Below are 18,499 nucleotides of genomic sequence, written 5' to 3' on the forward strand. Positions count from 1 at the left end.
GCGCACCTGCTCGATGGTCAGGACTCTTGCGCCTTACGACGGCCGGTCCTTGACGAGGTGAGCGCACTGCTTTCCAATCACGTCATATTCGTCCGAATACGAGTTTGTCACGTTCGTTTGAATGTGTTTTTGTCATGTACTGGCCTATATGACGTCATATTTGATTTTGTCGCGAGTCTGTTGCGTTGGAAATTTCTGACACGGAAGGGGCTTTAACGTCTTTCAAGTTCGGTATCACGGTGAAATTGTTTTTTTGTCCTCACTGCCTCGGAACTCAAACCCTCCACACTAAATTTTTTTGTACAAACTTTTTACGAGACATCACAGTTTTTAGCAGATAATACCTTTACTCAAAACATAACTAAAACTACAACTACAAGATACATAAAGGTGTCAGCTAGCTTTTACTCGAGAGTCCAAAAACCAAGTGCGTATCCTAACAATATAATAGGGGCTGGCTGCCGGGGCGGGCTGGTGTGTCTGGCGGTGAGGCGCAGCCTGCGCGGAATTCGACAATGGCACCCCCCCCCTCGCGCGCGACGGCCTGCGCGCAACATTGACAATCCCTCCCCGATTCAGCCCAGAGGCACCGGGAGCTCGCAATCCAACGGGCACGGCGCGGCGGTGCAGGCCAAGGCACAAAAGACTCAGTTAAATACTATATTTGGAATGAGCCCATACTATCCCGTAGAAGAAAACCAAACGAGTATCATCTGCTTTCATTAACGTTCGTTGAATGAGATTTTTTTTTGTGCTCACGAACTTTTCGTACAAATTTGTACGCGATTTTGTACCAAAATAGGCAAATATGTGCAGTCTTTCGTACAACATTTGTGCGAGAGGTTCGTGTGCAGAAGAAACTGTGATGTCTCGTACAAAATTGTACATAACATTTAGTGTGTGAGAGTGCAGCTAACGGTCCGACGCAACGGGTCTCGTATTCGATTACGTAGGACCGGAGGATTCAAGTAAGGTTTATTTTGAAAGAGCGGCGAGGAATCAAGTTTCCGGCAAAATTTTAACGGCATTCCGAATGGCATTACCTTATTACGCGCCCTTGAAGGGCGTGAACAGGGCGTGAAAAGACTGCCCTTCCCTTCAGGGCGTAGTTGTTTGTTTTTGTTTTCTTTTTTCGCCTTGTTTTACCAGTGTGTTGACAAGCACACTCCTCACTAATGAGCGCATGAACTAACGAGTGCGCCGACTTAGTGTGTAGGAGTACCAACGGTGTTGGAGGCCAAAGTTTCGGCCAGTGTGGTGGCCCCGCACAGCAGGGCGTTGTTTGCCGGCAGTATGCCTTTCCGGGGCGAGAGCCTTTGCTGGCTTCGGGCCTTTGCCTGCCCCGCAAACTCTACAGTGTGCTCGGTACACTCTCATTTCTCGAGCGTGACATTGCGTGCCAACATGTCACGCTCGAGGAATGACGTGTACGTACTCACTTGAATGCACTTTCATAAACAGTATACTGTTTTTAACGAATGTGACGTCATGATCGTTAGAATGTGAATGTTGTCACGATTGTTTTTGAAATGTGACGTCACTGTAGTTTGAGTGTTGATCCACGAGCCAACTAATGTGACACCCTCAGTAGACGGCCACACTGAGTGATTGAGTGAGGAGTGAGTGAGTGAGTGAGTGAGTGAGTGAGTGAGTGAGTGAGTGAGTGAGTGAGTGAGTGAGTGAGTGAGTGAGTGAGTGAGTGAGTGAGTGAGTGAGTGAGTGAGTGAGTGAGTGAGTGCACTACAAATCCAAAGGTCAGACTTCTCGCCACTCTAGAGGGAGACTTTTGTGTATGACCGTTTTGTGGCGAGACTTTTTTGTCTGACCAAATTTTGGCGAGACTTTCAGGTCTGACCAAATCTTGGCGAGACTTTAATGTCTCGCCATATTTTGGCGTGAAGTCTTTTCATCCAAATTGCAGTGTGAGTGAGTGTGTGAGTGAGTGAGTGAGTGAGTGAGTGAGTGAGTGAGTGAGTGAGTGAGTGAGTGAGTGGAATGCGAGAGAGAGAGAGAGAGAGAGAGAGAGAGAGAGAGAGAGAGAGAGAGAGAGAGAGCTTCGCCGTGGCTCGCCAGTCGTGATTTGATGTGGCCATGCCATCATCTCTGCCTCTTTGCATGCCAAACCGTTGTTGCCGCCCCTCTGCTGCGGACTGATTCCGCGAGACTCTTTTTCATCGCTTGTCTCTCCTCCACTCACACGGGGCGCGCCGTGTGGGTGCGAGAGAGACAGAGCGACGAAAACGACTCTCGGAATCAGTCTGCTGGACGGACAGACGACCGGCGCAGACAGACAGACGCTCCTCGTTTATTTGAGCTCTCTCGGGACCGGACCCCGATTCGGGGAAAACCGCTTTGGCATCTCTTTCTATTGGGCCGCAGACTGAGAGTCGTTTTCGTCGCTGTCTCTCTCGCACCTATAGGGAGATGTGCGAGGGGGAGAGACACACACATCGACGAGAACGACTCTCGGAATCAGTCAGCAGATTGCCAGACGTTCTCCGAATACTCGAGCGGCCAGGGAAGGTGCACTGTTTTGTTATTCCCAGTGGGGGATTGTTTTGCCGACTCGAACCGCTGATGATGATGAGTGGTGGTGCGTCGTGGCCGCGCCTCACAGTGGGCTAGAAGACCGGCGTAGGGGGCCAAAATTCTAGACGCCTTTTGTCCTCCAGAGTCGCTAAACAGGACTCGAACCGAACGTGTGACCTCACCAATGGCTTGCTCTCCGAACCATGAATCGATTGGTGGGGTCACACGTTCGATTCGAGTCCCATTTAGCGACTCTGGAGCTCAAAACGCGTCTAGAGTTTTGGCCGTCGACACCGGTCTTCTGGCCCACTGTGCGCCGCTCCGTTGGGTGGGGGAGAAAGGGAGAGGGAGAGAGGGAGAGCCCGAGTAAAAATAGAAGGCTGCAGATAGGCTGACGCTTGGCTGACGCATGGCTGTATGGACCGTTTTTTGGCTGTATGCATGGCTGCCGTGGCTGCGTTGCAGCCATGTCGCAGCCATAGCGATGTCCTGGACTTGCAGCCATGCACGCTGCAATGGCTGGTCTGGCTGTTTCACGGAGCGCTTTGGCTGTGGAACGCTTCAGAAGCTGCGCACAGAAGCCTTTTGGCTGCCCGAAGCAGCCTATAAACGCTGCCACGCTCAGCCAACTTAGCTGCAGTGGCTGTAGGCTGCGCGTCGCAGCGTGTTGGCTGCTGGCGCCAGCCCTGCCGCGTAGACGTTACAGCCATGTAGGCTGCAATGGCTGTAGGCTGCGCGTCGCAGCGTGTTGGCTTCTGGCGCCAGCCGGGCCGCGGCTGCACTATCCAGCCACGTAGGCTGCAATGGCTGTAGGCTGCGCGTCGCAGCGTGTTGGCTGCTGGTGCCAGCCGGGCCGCGGCTGGACTTTACAGCTATGTAGGCTGCCATGGCTGCAGGCTGCGCGTCGCAGCGTGTTGGCTGCTGGCGGCAGCCAGGCCGCGGCTGGACTTCGCAGCCAGGCGGGCTGCAATGGCTGAAGGCTGCACGCTGCGCGTCGCAGCGTGCTGGCTGCCAGCGACAGCCTGGCCGCGGCTGTACTTTCCAGCTACGTAGGCTGCAATGGCTGTAGGCTGCGCGTCGCAGCGTGTTGGCTGCCGGATGCAGCCGGGCTACGGCAGGACTATACAGCCATATAGGCTGCAATGGCTGTAGGCTACGGATGCAGCATGGTGGATGCTGGCGGTATTCAGGCGCACTCCTTGATTAAAGGGTTATAAAAAATAGAAAAAAATAGAATGAGTGCGTGGTATGCTGATATTTGAGTTGAATACGTTAACATACATGAGCCATGCAAGTTTCGTAAAAATCGGGACACTTTTTTGTTATCTTTGATATCTCGGGAACGGAAAGTCCTAGAGGAAATTACTTAGCAGATTTGGATCTGGAACGGTGTTGGGACCCTAGAAAATCTACTAAGGGATCCATAGATCCTCAAAGGGCGTAACAGGCACCCTCAAAGGTAGTCATGGGGACCTTCATGTTCTAAGGAGGGAAGCCTAGTAGCGATATGGGTGCTGCCGATGGCATCCACGAAGCTGCAGGATGCAGCCGAGATGTGGCTGTGACCCGCAGCTTCATAGCTGCCAGGGACAGCGTGGCCCGGGCGAAAGAAGGCTGCCTGGAGCATCCTGAAGGCTGCGGGGTGCAGCCTACAGCAGCGCCTCACAGCCTCTAGGCTTCCGGGGTAGACATGTGCGCCGCGCCGCCGCTGCGCCGCCGCCGACAAATTTTACCACGCCGCCGCCGCTGACCGAAAATTTGCGGCGCGCCGCCGCGCCGCCGCCGATGATTTTACCGGCGGCGGCGTCGGCGTCGCGACCTTAAATGCCCTAAATATTTGCATTTCCATCAGCAGCGAGCGCCCAGGGATAGGCAACCCGACGAGCACGTCCTCCGCCGCGAGAACAAAATCTCATTGGAGTGTTTAAATTGCTTAACTTTTACCTTTGTAACGAAACTAGTCCACCCTAAAGAACTAGTCCATCAAATTGTGTTTTCTTTTCATGGGCATGTTTTTAAATTGAGAAAATAGACCAAATTTAAGTCAACCACGCCGCCCGCGCCGCCGCCGCCGCCGCCGATCAAGACATCGGCGCAGACGCCGGCGTCGCCGCCGCCGCCGGCTAAATTTCGGCCAAACGCCGCCGCCGATGAAAATGCGGTCGGCGCACATGTCTATTCCGGGGGCAGCGTGGCCCGGGCGAAGGAAAGCTGCCTGGGGCATCCTGAAGGCTGCGGGGTGCAGCTTAGAGCAGTGCCTCGCAGCCTCGTGGCTGCTGGGGGCAGCGTGGTCCGCGAAGGAAGGCTGCCTGGAGCATCCCGTAGGCTGCGGGGTGCAGCCTAGAGCAGCGGGGGCAGGGCCGACTCGGCTCCAAAGGGACACTTCAATGGCTGGCAGGTGCAGCCAGAGAGGCTGCAGCGGCTGTGGATGGCTGGATTTTGGCTGACGTATGTCCGAATACAGCCAATGTCTGCAGCCATCCGAGATCCATCCGAGCGCTCTCAGGCACCCGGAGGAAGCCAGCCTGCAGCCAATCTGCAGCCTATAATTTTCTCTCGGGAGGGAGAGAGGGAGAGAGGGAGAGAGAGAGAGATAGAGAGAGAGAGAGAGAGAGAGAGAGAGAGAGAGAGAGAGAGAGAGAGAGAGAGGGAGAGGGAGAGAGGGAGAGGGAGAGGGAGATAGAGGGAGAGGGAGATAGAGGGAGAGACGGGGACATCGCTCTCTCTTGAAGGTAGACAACAAGCCGCTGTCCGCCCTTGTAGGTGGTACACCGGTAAAACTAAAGCGTAGCATTACCCACTGTGTTCAAGCGTAATCAGTTTACGCTTGAGATCAAGCGTAACAGGCTCATCCGCCAAGATTTCCCCTATCTAAATGCATGGCGGAATTTCTATCCTATGCTTGATTTCAAGCGTAACGTCTTCAAGCGTGACTTTATGCTTGACTCAAGCATAGAGCTACGCTTTAGTTTTACCAGTGTAGGCTACAGTTGCGACATCAGCCGCATCCTGAACCCAGGATCCCCATTGGATCCGCACTAGTGTAGTCCGCGGACGCTGCCGCCTGGCCACGCCGCTCCCTTGGCCGCGCCAGCGCCGCCCCGGCCACACCGCACCGCGCGGCGTTGGTTGAGGTCGGCGTAGAGTGGCCTCCCCTCCCCCTCCCCGCTCCCCACTCCCCTCTCCCCTCCCCCTTCCCCTTTCACCTGCCAGGCCGTAAGTGGCCGGGGCTAATGAGCCATAAAACCGCCGAGGGATGATGGGGTCCGGATTCGCGGGCTTCGCGGGCCGCTGCGGCGCTGCGTGCATGCGCTGACACTCGCCGGGCTGAGAGGCCCTACACTGCCCAGCTCGCTTACACCTGGCTGCCCGCGGCAACCGCGGTTCGCGGATACGGAACGCGGGCTTCAGAGAACCAGCCAGAGAAGCGGCAGACTGATTCCGAGAGCCGTTTTCGTCGCTCTGTCTCTCTCGCACCTGAACGGGGTGCCCCGTGAGTGCGAGGCAGCCAACCTCTGCCGCAGCGGACTGATTCCAGGAGTCGGTCTCTTCACTCCGTCTCTCTCGCCCAGCAGATCCACTCGTCGCTCTGTAAAGGTGCGACAGAGAGACGGGGCGACGGATTCGAAAGCGGCTAATATCCCCCCCCCTTTTTCCCAGAGGCGGTGCAGAAATAAGCGCTCTTCAAGGACCGATTCTGACGATTCTACCGTCTTTTGTAGAGCTTCCGCCTCGCTCCGTGTCGCACTGAAGGAACAAGTAATTGGCGGTTATGTTTCGCACCACTCAGTGGGCCAGGAGACCGGTATGAGGCGGACGAAACTCTACACGCGTGATCTCCGGAGTCGCTAAACAGGACTTAAACCGAACGTGTGACCCCATCAGTGGATTCCTCGATCGATCGGAGAGCAATCCATTTATGGGGTCACATGTTCGGTTCGAGGCCTGTTTTAGCGACTCTGGATGTCAAAACGCGTCTGGAGTTTTGTCCGCCTCTTGTGCCTTCTGGCCCACTGTGCGCTGCCTTCTCTGTAGGCTTTGTCAGGTGCGCGGGCTCCAGATTTTAAGGCCAATAGAAATGCAGTTTAGATTTTACCGCCTTTGCTACCGCCAATAGCGTTTCGCCGACGTCTCTCGATAAAATATTATTTTTCGTGTGCCAGCGTGTGCGTCGCACTTCGAAGTGAAAATAATATTTTATCGAGAGACGTCGGCAGAATTCTTTCGCAACACAACGTGACAAAATGTCACGTTCAACAATTGAGCATTGTTTCACATTCGTTTGAATGTGAAGAAGCTAATTTTTGGCCGGTTCACATCCAAACGAATGAGACACAATGCTCAAACGAACGTGACATTTTGTCACGTTCGTTTCAACGTGATGTCACGTTCCAGGAATGAGAGTGTATACTCTTTTAACGAAACAACATTCCTCACAGTTAACAATTTATTCATGCTACTGGCCATCGTACAAGCCGCACGGACATAAGTACCGTATTGACAAGGTTCACGACGTTCACAATTCTGGCCAATTCTGGTCAGGCAAAAGTGTCTGACCGCGGCGAGACTCTTTGGTCGGACAAAATTTCAGCGAGTCTTTAAGGGTCTGACCAATGCTTGGCAAGACCTCTTGTGTCTCCTCCGGGGAGGAGTGGCCGAGAAAGTACAGTACGTCTGGCCTTTGGATTTTCAGTGAGGGCCCGCTCGCTCGACTCAACCATCTAATGAAGGCGCTCTGACGCTGACGTCACCGAAGTCCGCTTTTTCCGCTATCGGGCAGGAGGGAGGCTTCTGATTGGTCGAACCTGCCCCCTGTGGCAGCGATTCAGAGAATTCGTTTCGTCGCTCTCTCTCCCTCTCTCTCCCTCTCTCTCCCTCTCTCTCCCTCTCTCTCTCTCTCTCTCCCTCCCTCTCTCTCTCTCTCTCTCTCTCTCTCTCTCTCTCTCTTTCTCGCACCCCTAAGGAGGGCGCCGTGAGTGCGACAGAGACGGAGCGACCAAACGACTCCTCCGAATGGCTTGGGAGCCACGTCGATTTCGGATGGTGTTGACAGCGAAATGCTCTCGGCGGTCTGCCCTTCGTGGGTTTGGGGGGGGGGGGGGGGGGGGGGTCGTCAACAGGTGTGCACGGCGCACGCGGGCGACACGGGGTGGAATCATGGAATCACGGAAGCCCCCCTGGGATGCAAGAGTCGTGTTGCTTCCACAGGGAGATGGCCTGCCTGGGTGTCGAGCATATTCAGATTACTTTGTTGTTGCCTTTCTTTGTAAGGCCGGAAATAGTTTGTAAGGTTCTCAGAGTGAACCCCTCCCTCCCCCTTGTAATCATTTCCCTCCATGCTTTAGGCAAAGGACGTCCTATGCGCCCTCCTCCCCTCCCTCCTTTGTTATGACGTGTTATGTGGATCCATCTTTACATACTGTTTTTGGCCTACACTCTAAATGTCTTACAATGAAATTTGCCCTATGTTATTCGTATGTTACAGTGAAATCGGCGCAAGCATAATACGAAGCAATATTCCTTCGTAATACGAATCTTTTTAGCTTTTTCATTGTAAGATACAAAGAAAAACCTTCGTAATACGAAGAAAAACCACCTTCGTATTACGCTTGCGCCATTTCCTTCGTATTATGGGAAGTTTCTTCGTAAGACATTTAGAGTGTACAAAGAAAAGTACACTGCAAAGTCCATTGCTAATTTTCCAACTTCGAAACTTTACGAACAGTATTTATTTTCGCGGCGCGAACCAAAGCTAATTGTGCAATACAAACGAAAACACTAGCAACAGTGCAATCAAAATCTTCCGCAAAGGTTTCAGACAGTGTTGCAAGGAAACCTGACGCTGATTCGCTGCGTCATTAGTTTTTTGGGTGCGCCACTTTTCGAGCGAACGTTGCACTTTTCTTCGCTTATCTTTCTTTTTTTTTACTGGCCGATGACAGTCTTTAGCAGTGCGGACGCGTTGACTGCTCGGTAGCGGTTGACGGCCAGGCAGAAGCAAGGGGCAAACAACATGAATTTTCCGTGTACATTTTCTTTGAAATAACGGTGACGTAACGTGAAATAACGTGAAATAACGCGAAATAATATGAAATAACGTGATGTAACGCGAAATAACGTTGAAACAACAATGAAATAACGTGAAATAACGTAAATTTGAAATAACGGTGTACAAATTTTGACGAAGTTGTTTGCCCCTGGCAGAAGCAAGCCAGGGAGGGCAGCCGCGTGCCGGGAGGGGGGGGGGGTTCACGGGGGCTGTCCTGGCCACGCCGACGGCCTGCGGTAGACTTTGAGCTGACGCCGCGTTCCAGGGAGGGTGCGGGGAGGGGGGCAGGAGGGTATAGAGGGAGGAAGAAAGGGGGTAGGGGAGAGGGAGGGAGGGAAGGGGTCGGAGAGAGGGAGGGGGTCGGGGAGAGGGAGGGAGGGGGGGGGGAGGGGAGAGGGAAGGGGGTTGTGGCGCGCTGCCCATTTGTTACTTAATCTGTTCTCATCACATTTCCTGACCTGGGACGTCTAATAACGTCGCGGCACGTCAAGCTTGCGCGGCGAGGCGCAGCGGAGCGCGCCGAGGGTTAAAGTTTTGGCCGCGTCGTCACCATGTCACCGGACGCGGTCGGGTGAAATATGGGGAGAGAGAGAGAGAGAGAGAGAGAGAGAGAGAGAGAGAGAGAGAGAGAGCGACGGAATGCGCCGATTGATCCACTGTAAATACTGAAGTTTAATGAATCAGGCGCGAATGAGTGGCTTCATTGAAGAAGAGAAACGCACAGTGGGCGAGAATACCGGTGGAAGGCGGTCAAGATTCTACACGCGTTTTGAGCTGTAGAGTCACTTAATTGAACTAGAACCGACCATCGTGACCACCGATGAATCCATTGGTGGGGCCACACGTTCGTTGCGAGTTCTGAATAGCGAGCCGCCTCCATCAGTCCTCTGGCCCACTGTGGGACGGTTGCAGCATTTTCTCATCTTTCCCTAGCGGTGATTTTTTTTGGGGGGGTGTCCAGGTTTTGTCACCACCAATGGAAAGGCGGTGCGCTTTATTGCCGTTCTTCCAAGACACGTCGTATCGCTTCGGCGAGCCTTGCCCGGTTTTGGCGCCTTTTTGCACAGGCCCACAGAGTAGACACAACCTGCCGTATTTTTTTGCACCACCCTGTTCGTTTGCTTGGTGTTAGCGGGTGTGTAATTATTGGCTGGCTCCACATTTTTATCGCCAATACAGGCGGTACAGATTTTTACAACGCCACGCTCGACACCACGTTTCCCACCAGCTCTACGTAAGTGGGGCCTCTAAGCGATACATATTAAAACTCTTGCGGACTTTTTAGTGCATAATTATGCATTTTTAAGCAAAGTTAAGAATAAAAAAGTCCACTAGAGTTTAGTGTCTATCCCCGTGAGAATCGACATCTCCACCGCTCATCGTAGAAGAGAATGTGTGGTGCATGAACAGAACAGCACCATTTCAAAACGAAGCCTTCTTCTCACGTAGCAGTCGTTCGTACGTGGCTTAGCTCAACACCAGCCTCTTTTTAACCCTCTACCTCCCCTCCCGCCCCTGTGGCGCACGCCCCCCCCCCCCCCCCCCCGCCCCGCCCCGCCACGCCCCGCCACGCCACGCCACGCCCCGCCCCGCCACGCCACGCCCCGCCCCGCCACGCCCCGCCCCGCCCCGCCACGCCCCGCCACGCCCCGCCACGCCGCGCCGTCCAGTCCGGCTGCGGAGCGAGCGTGACCACAGCATCTGCGGCCGCGGCCCGGCGGCCGGTCGGACGGTCTTGGTGTTTCACGGTCCGTTTGCCCCTTTCTTTTGCCGTTGACTCAACAAGCTGGTGACGGAAAGTTTGGCGACGTGCCGCCCCGCAGTGGGCCAGAAGACTGGTGGAGGCGGTCACAACCCCGGACGCGTTTTGGGCTCCAGAGTCGCTAAATTGGACTTGAACCGGACGTGTGACCTCACCAATGAATTGCTCTCCGAACGAGGAATCCATTGGTGGGGTCACACGTTCGGTTCGAGTCCTGTTTAGCGACTCTGGAGCTCAAAACGCGCCTTGAGTTTTGGCCGCCTCCACCGGCCTTCTGGCTAGTGTTTGGGATCGGGCGGGCTAGTGACAGAAACGCTTGCCCGGGTGCCTTCGCCAGCTAGCCCGGCCCGGCCCGACCCGGGGTCGGGCCGCCTAGCCCGGCCTTGCCCGGCTCACCCGAACAGCGTCGCCGTCCAGTCGACGCGTCGCGCTCGTCAGTGGCTAGAGCCAAGGGAGCCAAGTGAGTCAGGCCGGTGCCGGCCGGAGCCGACACCTGTCTCTCTCACTCCTTTACCTGCATATGGGAGTAAGAGAGAGAGTTGCCGGCCAGCCGCAGTCGGCTCGCCTGTCGGTGTGCTCGAGCAACGGCCGGAGGCGGCTGGCTGGGCGGCGTCGCAACGCGCGTCACCCGCAGTGGTTTGGCGTGGCCCAGCTGTCTCCGAGACTCACGGGCTGCATCCGCACAGTCCCGGGCAAGCCGCAAATTCTTAGCCCGCCCGATCCCAAACTCTACTTCTGGCCCGTGCGTGTGGGACGGGGTGGGGGTTCAGAGGCCGTGTGTCGTCCGCCAAGTTTGTATCTGATTAGACAAGTTGATGCCCCGCCGAGCCTGAGTCTCGTCCATCGCGAGTTTGTATCTGATTAGGCAAGTTGACGCACTGCCACTGCCGACGACTGCGGGCCCCTGCACGCTCCGACAGGGACCGCAAAGCTTGTCGGCCACACCAGTTCGTCGCTCTGTCTCTCTCGCACTCATGAGGCGTCCCCCGCAGGCCTAGCCGGTCGGGGGCAAGCGTAAGGCCATGCTTGTGGATCCACAGGGTCGCCATAGCCTCGTCAACAAGGTGGGCTGCTGTAGCTGCTTACTCGAATGCTAGCACGGTAAAAACGGTACCTGGTTTTCCCAGGAAGCCTATGGTAGAAACATAGGTGATTTCCAGGAAGTTCCTGGGAAAACCAGGAACCGTTTTTACCGTGAGAGGTCTGCTGAGGCATAACAGCGCTGATGATGATGATGTGTAGCCGTGGGGGCCAACGCTGTAAATGTCTTACGGTGAAAGGCTGCACCAAACATATTACAGTGGAGATTTTCTCCACAAAACCAACGAAATTCGTCAAAATACCTGTAAGGCACAGTGAATTCTCAATGGTATGTTACTAAGTCAGCTGCACCACCATAATATGGAGAATCTTCACTGTACAACATTTAAAGTGCACGACACTGCAAGAAAAAGTGCGAATAGTACAACAAAAGTACAACAAAAACTGCACATTAAAAGTACAACAGGGATTGTACAAAGTACGACGAGAATTGTACAAACCACAACGAGGCCTGGACTGCACAGCACTCGTCATGCCGATTCCATTGTACTTTGCACAACGATTGTTGTACTTTGAAAATACAATAAAGTCCTGATAAAATATTTGCCAGTAATTTGTGAACTTTTGTTGTGGTGTTTTCTTGCAGCGGAGAGGGTTAGGGATTCACCCACGTACAGCCTCTCTGTGGAGTCAGCCTTGCCGTACCGGAGCAAGCGCGCTCTGCTGCCCAGTGCACAGGACCATGGTCTGATTCCGAATGATTCGTCGCGCTGTCTCTCTCGCACACCTACACGGCCTACGGGGCCCCCGTGGCCTCCACGTGCGGGGCCACGAGTGCAAGAGAGACGCAGTGCAACACAGTGTCGCGGTGGTGTTCGGAGTCAGCCTGCAGACAGAACCTGCCTCGAGAACCGACAATGTTGCTAGCTTCCATGTCCGCCCCTTCACGTTTCTCTCTCTCTTCCTCTCTCTCTCTCTCTCTCTCTCTCTCTCTCTCTCTCTCTCTCTCTCTCTCTCTCTCTCTCACTCACTCTCACTCCGTCTCCTCTTCCTCACGCACCCAACAACACCCACTCACACACACAAACACACACACACACACACACACTTACAAAGAGAGAGAGAGAGAGAGAGAGAGAGGCAAAGAAGACGAGAAGACGCTCAGAAAAAGAGAGGATGCCAAAACAGTGCAAGTCGTGCGGCAAAGCAGCTGGGCACAAGATCGGAGTGCCTCCACCATGCTCAATCGCTGCTCTTCTAGAAATTCCACTCTTGCAAATTCTAACGTCATAAACCCACGGTGCCTCTCTCATCTGTTGCCATCGGGTGCGGGTGGGAAAGGAGAGGATGTGAAGTTACTCTTAGCTGTAGCCACGATAGTTCGAGAAGCATCAACGTTACCCGTCTGCCACGCGCGGCTGGCTGGCGGGATGCCTATGCTCGACTCCGCGGGCGCTCCGGCCGCTCAGGCAGCAGCGTGGGGCTGGGAAGAGAGGCCGAGCCACGGCAAAAGTGCCGCCTTGAAATCCAAGGGGATGTCTTGTTAAATTACCAAGGGGTTTGAGTTAATTTTCCAAGTGGTCCAAGTCAAGATGTTTTCACAGAAATGGATTCGTCTCAACAAGACCAGTGCTAAAAAGGTTATTGACCATTTTACAAAGTTTGTAGATGAATAGCCTTTTCATTTTCCATCCAAACCTATGACATGTGCTGACTGTTTTTGTTTGTCTTGTCGAGACGAATCCATTTCTGTAAAAAGATCTTGAAAGAGCTCGGACACATACCATTCGACTTCTCATAAGGGTCAAAGTCAAACACCAACGAGTAAAAAAAAAATACGACCACAGGCGTCCTCGTATTATTGGCCAGCCCACCATTGCAATGGCGGATCCAGAGACGGGTTCAGGGGGGGGCGATGTCGCAAAAGTTGCCTACGAACAGGGGCTACGAGCGAATTGTTGCCTGCCTTTCAGGGGGCTTCACCGCCTGGGGGGGGGGGGCATCGCCGCCCCCTTGATCCGCGCCTGCACCATGGCGCCGCGCCCAGACTGCGATACGAGAACGCCCGTGGTCGTATTAGTAAATTTCTATTCTGGCCAGAACGAGGAAACAGAGACAGGTAGGAAACAGTCTCAAAACGAACGTGACAAAATGTCACCTTCGTTTGAGCATTGTGTCACATTCGTTTGGGTGTGAATTGGCCCATAAATCAGCTTGTTCACATTCAAACGACCGTGACACGATGCTCAAACGTACGTGACATTTTGTCACATTCGTTTGAACGCGATTGTCAAGTTCCTGGAATGAGAGTGGAGAGCGACCAAAATCTTTTTGACCTGCTAGGTCCCCCGGAAATTTTGGTTTCTGTTTCGACGTCCTGCGACCATTTTCGTTTGAGAACGCGAGTTCTCGTACCGCGCTTTGGATGAAAGGCAGTTACGAGAAACTGTGTCCTCGTATCGCGATGCTCCGCCCACGGCCGTTCTGGCGGCCGGAAAATGAAATGTGACGTCATATAGGCCAGTACATGACAAAAACACATTCAAACGAACGTGACAAACTCATATTCGGGCGAATATGACGTGATTGGAAAGCAGTGCGCTCACCTCGTCAAGGACCGGCCGTAAGACGCATGAGTCGTGACCGTCGAGCAGGTGCGCCAATCCTCGCTTCCAAGAATCCCCCTCCCCCATTCGCGGGTCTTCCACGTACTCGCGAGTATAAAGGTTCACGCGAGCGGGCGAAGCGCTACCTGCTAGCAACTGTGGTCCACCGCACTTGTCAACCGCCATAAGGTGAGGAACCGAACGCTTGAAGCTCCGCTGGAAGGCTTGTGCTTTCCACGTGTCCGCGCCATTGGAAGGCCCTTTCCATGCCTCTTTTGAAAAGCATGAGTTCTTTTCCCTGCTTTTTGAACTTGTGTTTGGAAGTACTTGAAATTGTCCGCACCCTCGAACTTTATCCTCCATCTTGCGTTACGTCATGAAGTGCAAGTTAATGTTTCGGATCCTCGCAGCCATGCTCCGCCTGTGCGTCGTCGTGATGTCCGCTCTGCTGGCGCTGCTCTGCGCCGTGGCGGCCGTGGCGGCCGTGCCTCACGGCCAAGGTGGCCCTCCAGTCGTCGGCGCCGACCCTTGCACCTGGGGGCCGGCACACTGGTGCGCCAACCACCAGAACGCCCAGGCCTGCAAGATGACGTCATGGTGCCTAGAGAAGAAGCTGCTGCACTGAGCGACACCGAGCACGCCGAGGAACGGAAGCGGAGCGTTGGCCGTCAACCGGATGCCACGAAAAACCAGTCTGCGTAATAAAGACCCAGCCGAAAATCCCGGTTACGGTCCGAGTACGGTTACGACCGGGATACGATTCCGGCCGGAATACGATTACGACCGTAATTTCGGACATTTCCGGTTACGACTACGATCGTAACCAGGAAGGGTTTACGACCGTAACTGACCATTCCGGTCGGAGTACAAAGTGTCACAAGACATCAAGTTTGTCTTCTGTGGTGCTCCGTCAAGCAGGGATCCGCGTTGTATATGCATGAACACAGGGTAAACTTTGCGAGCTACGCCCAATTTTGACTTCAGAAATTTATTATAAGTTACCGTTCACAAGTTATGGAGTGTTTCTGAAAATTCGCTGGAGACTTAAACGCATGGGACATGCTTCTTCGAGTCCGGCCTCGGACCCGGATCTGGTCCGATCGTAACCGGAATGGGTCCGGTCGTAACCGGAACGAGTCCGGTCGTAACCGGAACGAGTCCGATCGTAACCGGGACGTGACCGACCGTAACCGTAAATTAGGTCCGGTTTCCGATCGCAACCGGAAAATTTGGGGCGATTTACGATCGTAAGCGGAGATTTTCTCCGGAACCGTAACCGGGATTTTCGGCTGGGGACCGCTTTCCTCGAGCATTGATTACGTGCCTCCACTCTGTTCCCTTCAAAGTCGGGCACGGTTAAGGCCGTTGGAGCACTTGGAAAATTCACTCAAACCCGTTGGAAATATAACAAGACCTTGGATTTGAAGGCTGCACTGTGGGGAGTCCGGTTCCTCTCTCTGCGGTCTGCACTCTAAATGTTCTACAGTGAAAATTCTCTATGTTATGGTGAAAATGTTCCATATTATGGTGGTGCAGCTGACTTAGTAACATACCATTGATAATGCACAGTACCTTATAGAGATTTTGACGAATTTCGTTGGTATTATGGTGAGAATCTCCACCATAATATTTTGGCGCAGCCTTTCACCGTAAGACATTTACAGTGTCCGCACCAGAAAGAGCGAACTTCTTGGTTTGGCCGAGAGGACGCTCCGCCGCGCTCCGATTCGCAGGGCCAAGAGGAGCGGAGACGAGTCCAACAAGTGGAGGCCTCCGGACGCCGAGAAGTGGCCAAAGCCGGTCGCTAAGCGGCATTGCCGGGGACCGTGCAGGCTGATTCCAGGAGTCGCTTGCGTCGCCACGTCTCTCTCGCACTCGTGGGCACCCCTATGGGTGCGAGAGAGACGGAGCGACGGCGCTCGGAGTCAGTCTGCTGGCGGCGCGTGCCCGGCATACGGTGTGCCCTGGGCGTGGCCGCGCACCTCCAGAGGGTCCACAAGTTGGAGAAGGGCGGCCGCAGCACGCAGTGGGCCAGAAGACCGGTGGAGGCGGCCGAAATCCTGGACGCGTTTTGAGCTCCAGAGTCGCTAAATGGGACTCGAACCGAACGTGTGACCCCACCAATGGTTGCTCTCCGAACGAGAAAGCCATTGGTAGGGTCACAACGTTCGGTTCGAATTCCATTTAGCGACTCTGGAGCTCAAAACGCGTCTTGAATTTTAGCCACCCTCATCGGGCCCACTGTGCAGCAGCCCTGACCTCCGAGACTCTGGAACTCCGGGCGGGGGGGGGGGGGCACTAAGTGTCTTGGCGGTACATGGCCACGTGAAAAGGGGCGGGAATTGTAAAAACGGCGGTAAACATGGACTCCGCCAGTACAAAATTAGAGCCAGAGAAAGTGGGGGAATATCACCCACCGCCTTTCTATTCAGACTGCTTGTTTCGAAGAAATCTATGTCATCGGCCCTGCTTGGACTCTCGTGAAAAATGACAGCAGGGTTTTGACCGCAGCGACATCACGACCATTAATTACCTGATGGTTTGGTGTAAACCCACCGAGAGGCGGCGCGGCGGGGTTTCTGCGGAGCAAGGTGGTGAGACGTGGTGAGACGGCCCTCTCTGCGGCGGGGGGAAGGGACAGAGAGTGAGAGAGGAAGAGGGAGGAGAGGTGAGGAGGGAGGAGAGGGTGTTGTGGACGGTTTCTCAGACCGATCCTGCCCAGGGTTCTCTTGGCGCGCGAAAGGTATCGCAGTGGATGTTAGGTTTGGGAAAGGGAAAGCACAAGGAACAACGTAACACAGAGTAAAGTTGCTTGTCGCTATAATTCACAGTTCTCGTCGGTGGTTCAGATTAAAGACACAGTGAGAGTCGAGTCCACACTCTAAGGCTATCCTATACTAACGCTAAGCAGACCTAACCTTACAAGTTTGGCAATGTTCCTGGCAATCAGACCGTCAGCCGTACTCACTAGGGTCCTTGGTCGTGGCTCCTGGCTCCTCACTGGAGTGGTGCTGCCCGTTCCGGCGTCCGACACACACTGACTACGACCTACCCGCTCCGGCGCGACTCAGGCTCGAAGGGAGGCCGGGCTTTCTTATCAGAGTTCGAAAAGTGGCGTGAGAAGTCGCTGCAGCCCGGAGTCCTGCCGGTGGGACTCCGGTGCGAAGGGCCACCAAGACCAAGCAGTATTTATTTAGGAAATGTTTGCATTTGCGTCTGGCGAGCGAGTCGGCTCGTAATCCAGGCGGTACCAGAAATGATTAATAAACGAAAATAAACTAATATTCAAGTTCACAACAAGGGAGAGGGAGAAAAGGGTAAGGGAGGGGGGAGGAGAGGGGAAGGGAGGGGGAGGAGAAGATGGGAGGGAGGGAAGGGAAGGGGAGGTGGGAAGAGAGGAGGAGAGGGGAGGAGTGGGGACGCGAAAAGTGCCGCGGCGGAGCGCCACTTGCTTCTTCGGCGGCGGACGGGGACACAAGCCGACAACTGCCGCCGTCGGTGAATGAGGCAAACTCATCTTGCCTCATTTTGTCGTCGATTTTCTTTCGGAACCGAAAAGCGCGCGGCGTGCCGCCGAGGGAGATCACTCATCTGTATCCAGTGACAGCAGGCGTTTTTTTTTTTCGGGGGGGGGGGCGCACAGTGGGCGGAAAGACCACTTTTGACGGGAAAAAGTCGGGTTCCGCAACCCTTACGGAGATTCCAATCAATGCACTTTCCTAGCTCAAAAAAGTGTGCCGAATCCAAATCTGCCTTTGATTTTATCATGCGCCTTTTCGTTTTTCTCATAGAAGGCTTGAAAGTCACATGTATCTATTCGCTAAGAAGAAACGCAACAAAAAGCGCATAAATTCGCTGCGTTTACTGAGTCAGTTTAAGATCTAATTTTACAACCCTTATTTTTTTAGAAAGAGCAATTCACGAGGATTCCAAAACTGTCCTCGGATTGTAGTTTCGAGTACATTTGACAAAACTACGGCCGTTTGAAATTTGCATGTCACAAAACACAAAATTCCAAAGTTCCCTTGGGCGGCATAAAAAGCCTCAAGTTGCCCGGCGCTCGCTCTAGGTTCATTTGGGGCCGCAAAGAGTGCTCTTTCGGAGGGAAAAAGAATTAGCTGCCCATAGCTGCCCTTCCGAAGTTTATGGCTCGATTTGTGTGAGCGTGCGTACGAAAAAACGGGTCCCGACGCATGTCAATCGCATAGGTCGTCTCAGGGCATGCCCCTCCCGCCTCCGGCCCCCTCCCTTTCCCCTCCCCCTCCCGTTCACTCCCAGTTCCCCCCCCCCCCTGCCCTCCCCCTCCCCTTGTACAATGATTTTTCAGTGTTGTCGACTTAGGACAGCAAATATGGGTGTATTCGAAATCGGGGCGACACAACTGGACCTATGACGCGTTCGGAGTCGATCATTGCTGTAGCTTGGCCTGTAACGTGTCGTTGCCTTGTATTAGAAGTAGAAGAAGTAACGCAATAAAAACTGTTGCCACAATAGGGGGCCTACGCTGTTGAT

The 18,499-nt window shown here is 54.1% G+C and overlaps 1 protein-coding gene and 1 long non-coding RNA gene across 2 annotated transcripts in view; both read left to right on the forward strand.

The window, feature by feature from the left end:
* Positions 1 to 18,499, forward strand: part of LOC117651406 (gastrin/cholecystokinin type B receptor-like) — a 71,172-nt gene that overhangs the window by 15,820 nt on the left and 36,853 nt on the right. The gene's annotated exons all lie outside the window — the stretch shown is intronic.
* LOC117651426 lies at positions 14,114 to 15,297 on the forward strand. Its single transcript, XR_004588102.1, has 2 exons — positions 14,114 to 14,176; positions 14,398 to 15,297. It is a non-coding gene; the product is annotated as an uncharacterized LOC117651426 (long non-coding RNA).

Source organism: Thrips palmi, unplaced genomic scaffold (assembly GCF_012932325.1).
Source record: "Thrips palmi isolate BJ-2018 unplaced genomic scaffold, TpBJ-2018v1 HiC_scaffold_5, whole genome shotgun sequence".
NCBI lineage: Eukaryota > Metazoa > Arthropoda > Insecta > Thysanoptera > Thripidae > Thrips > Thrips palmi.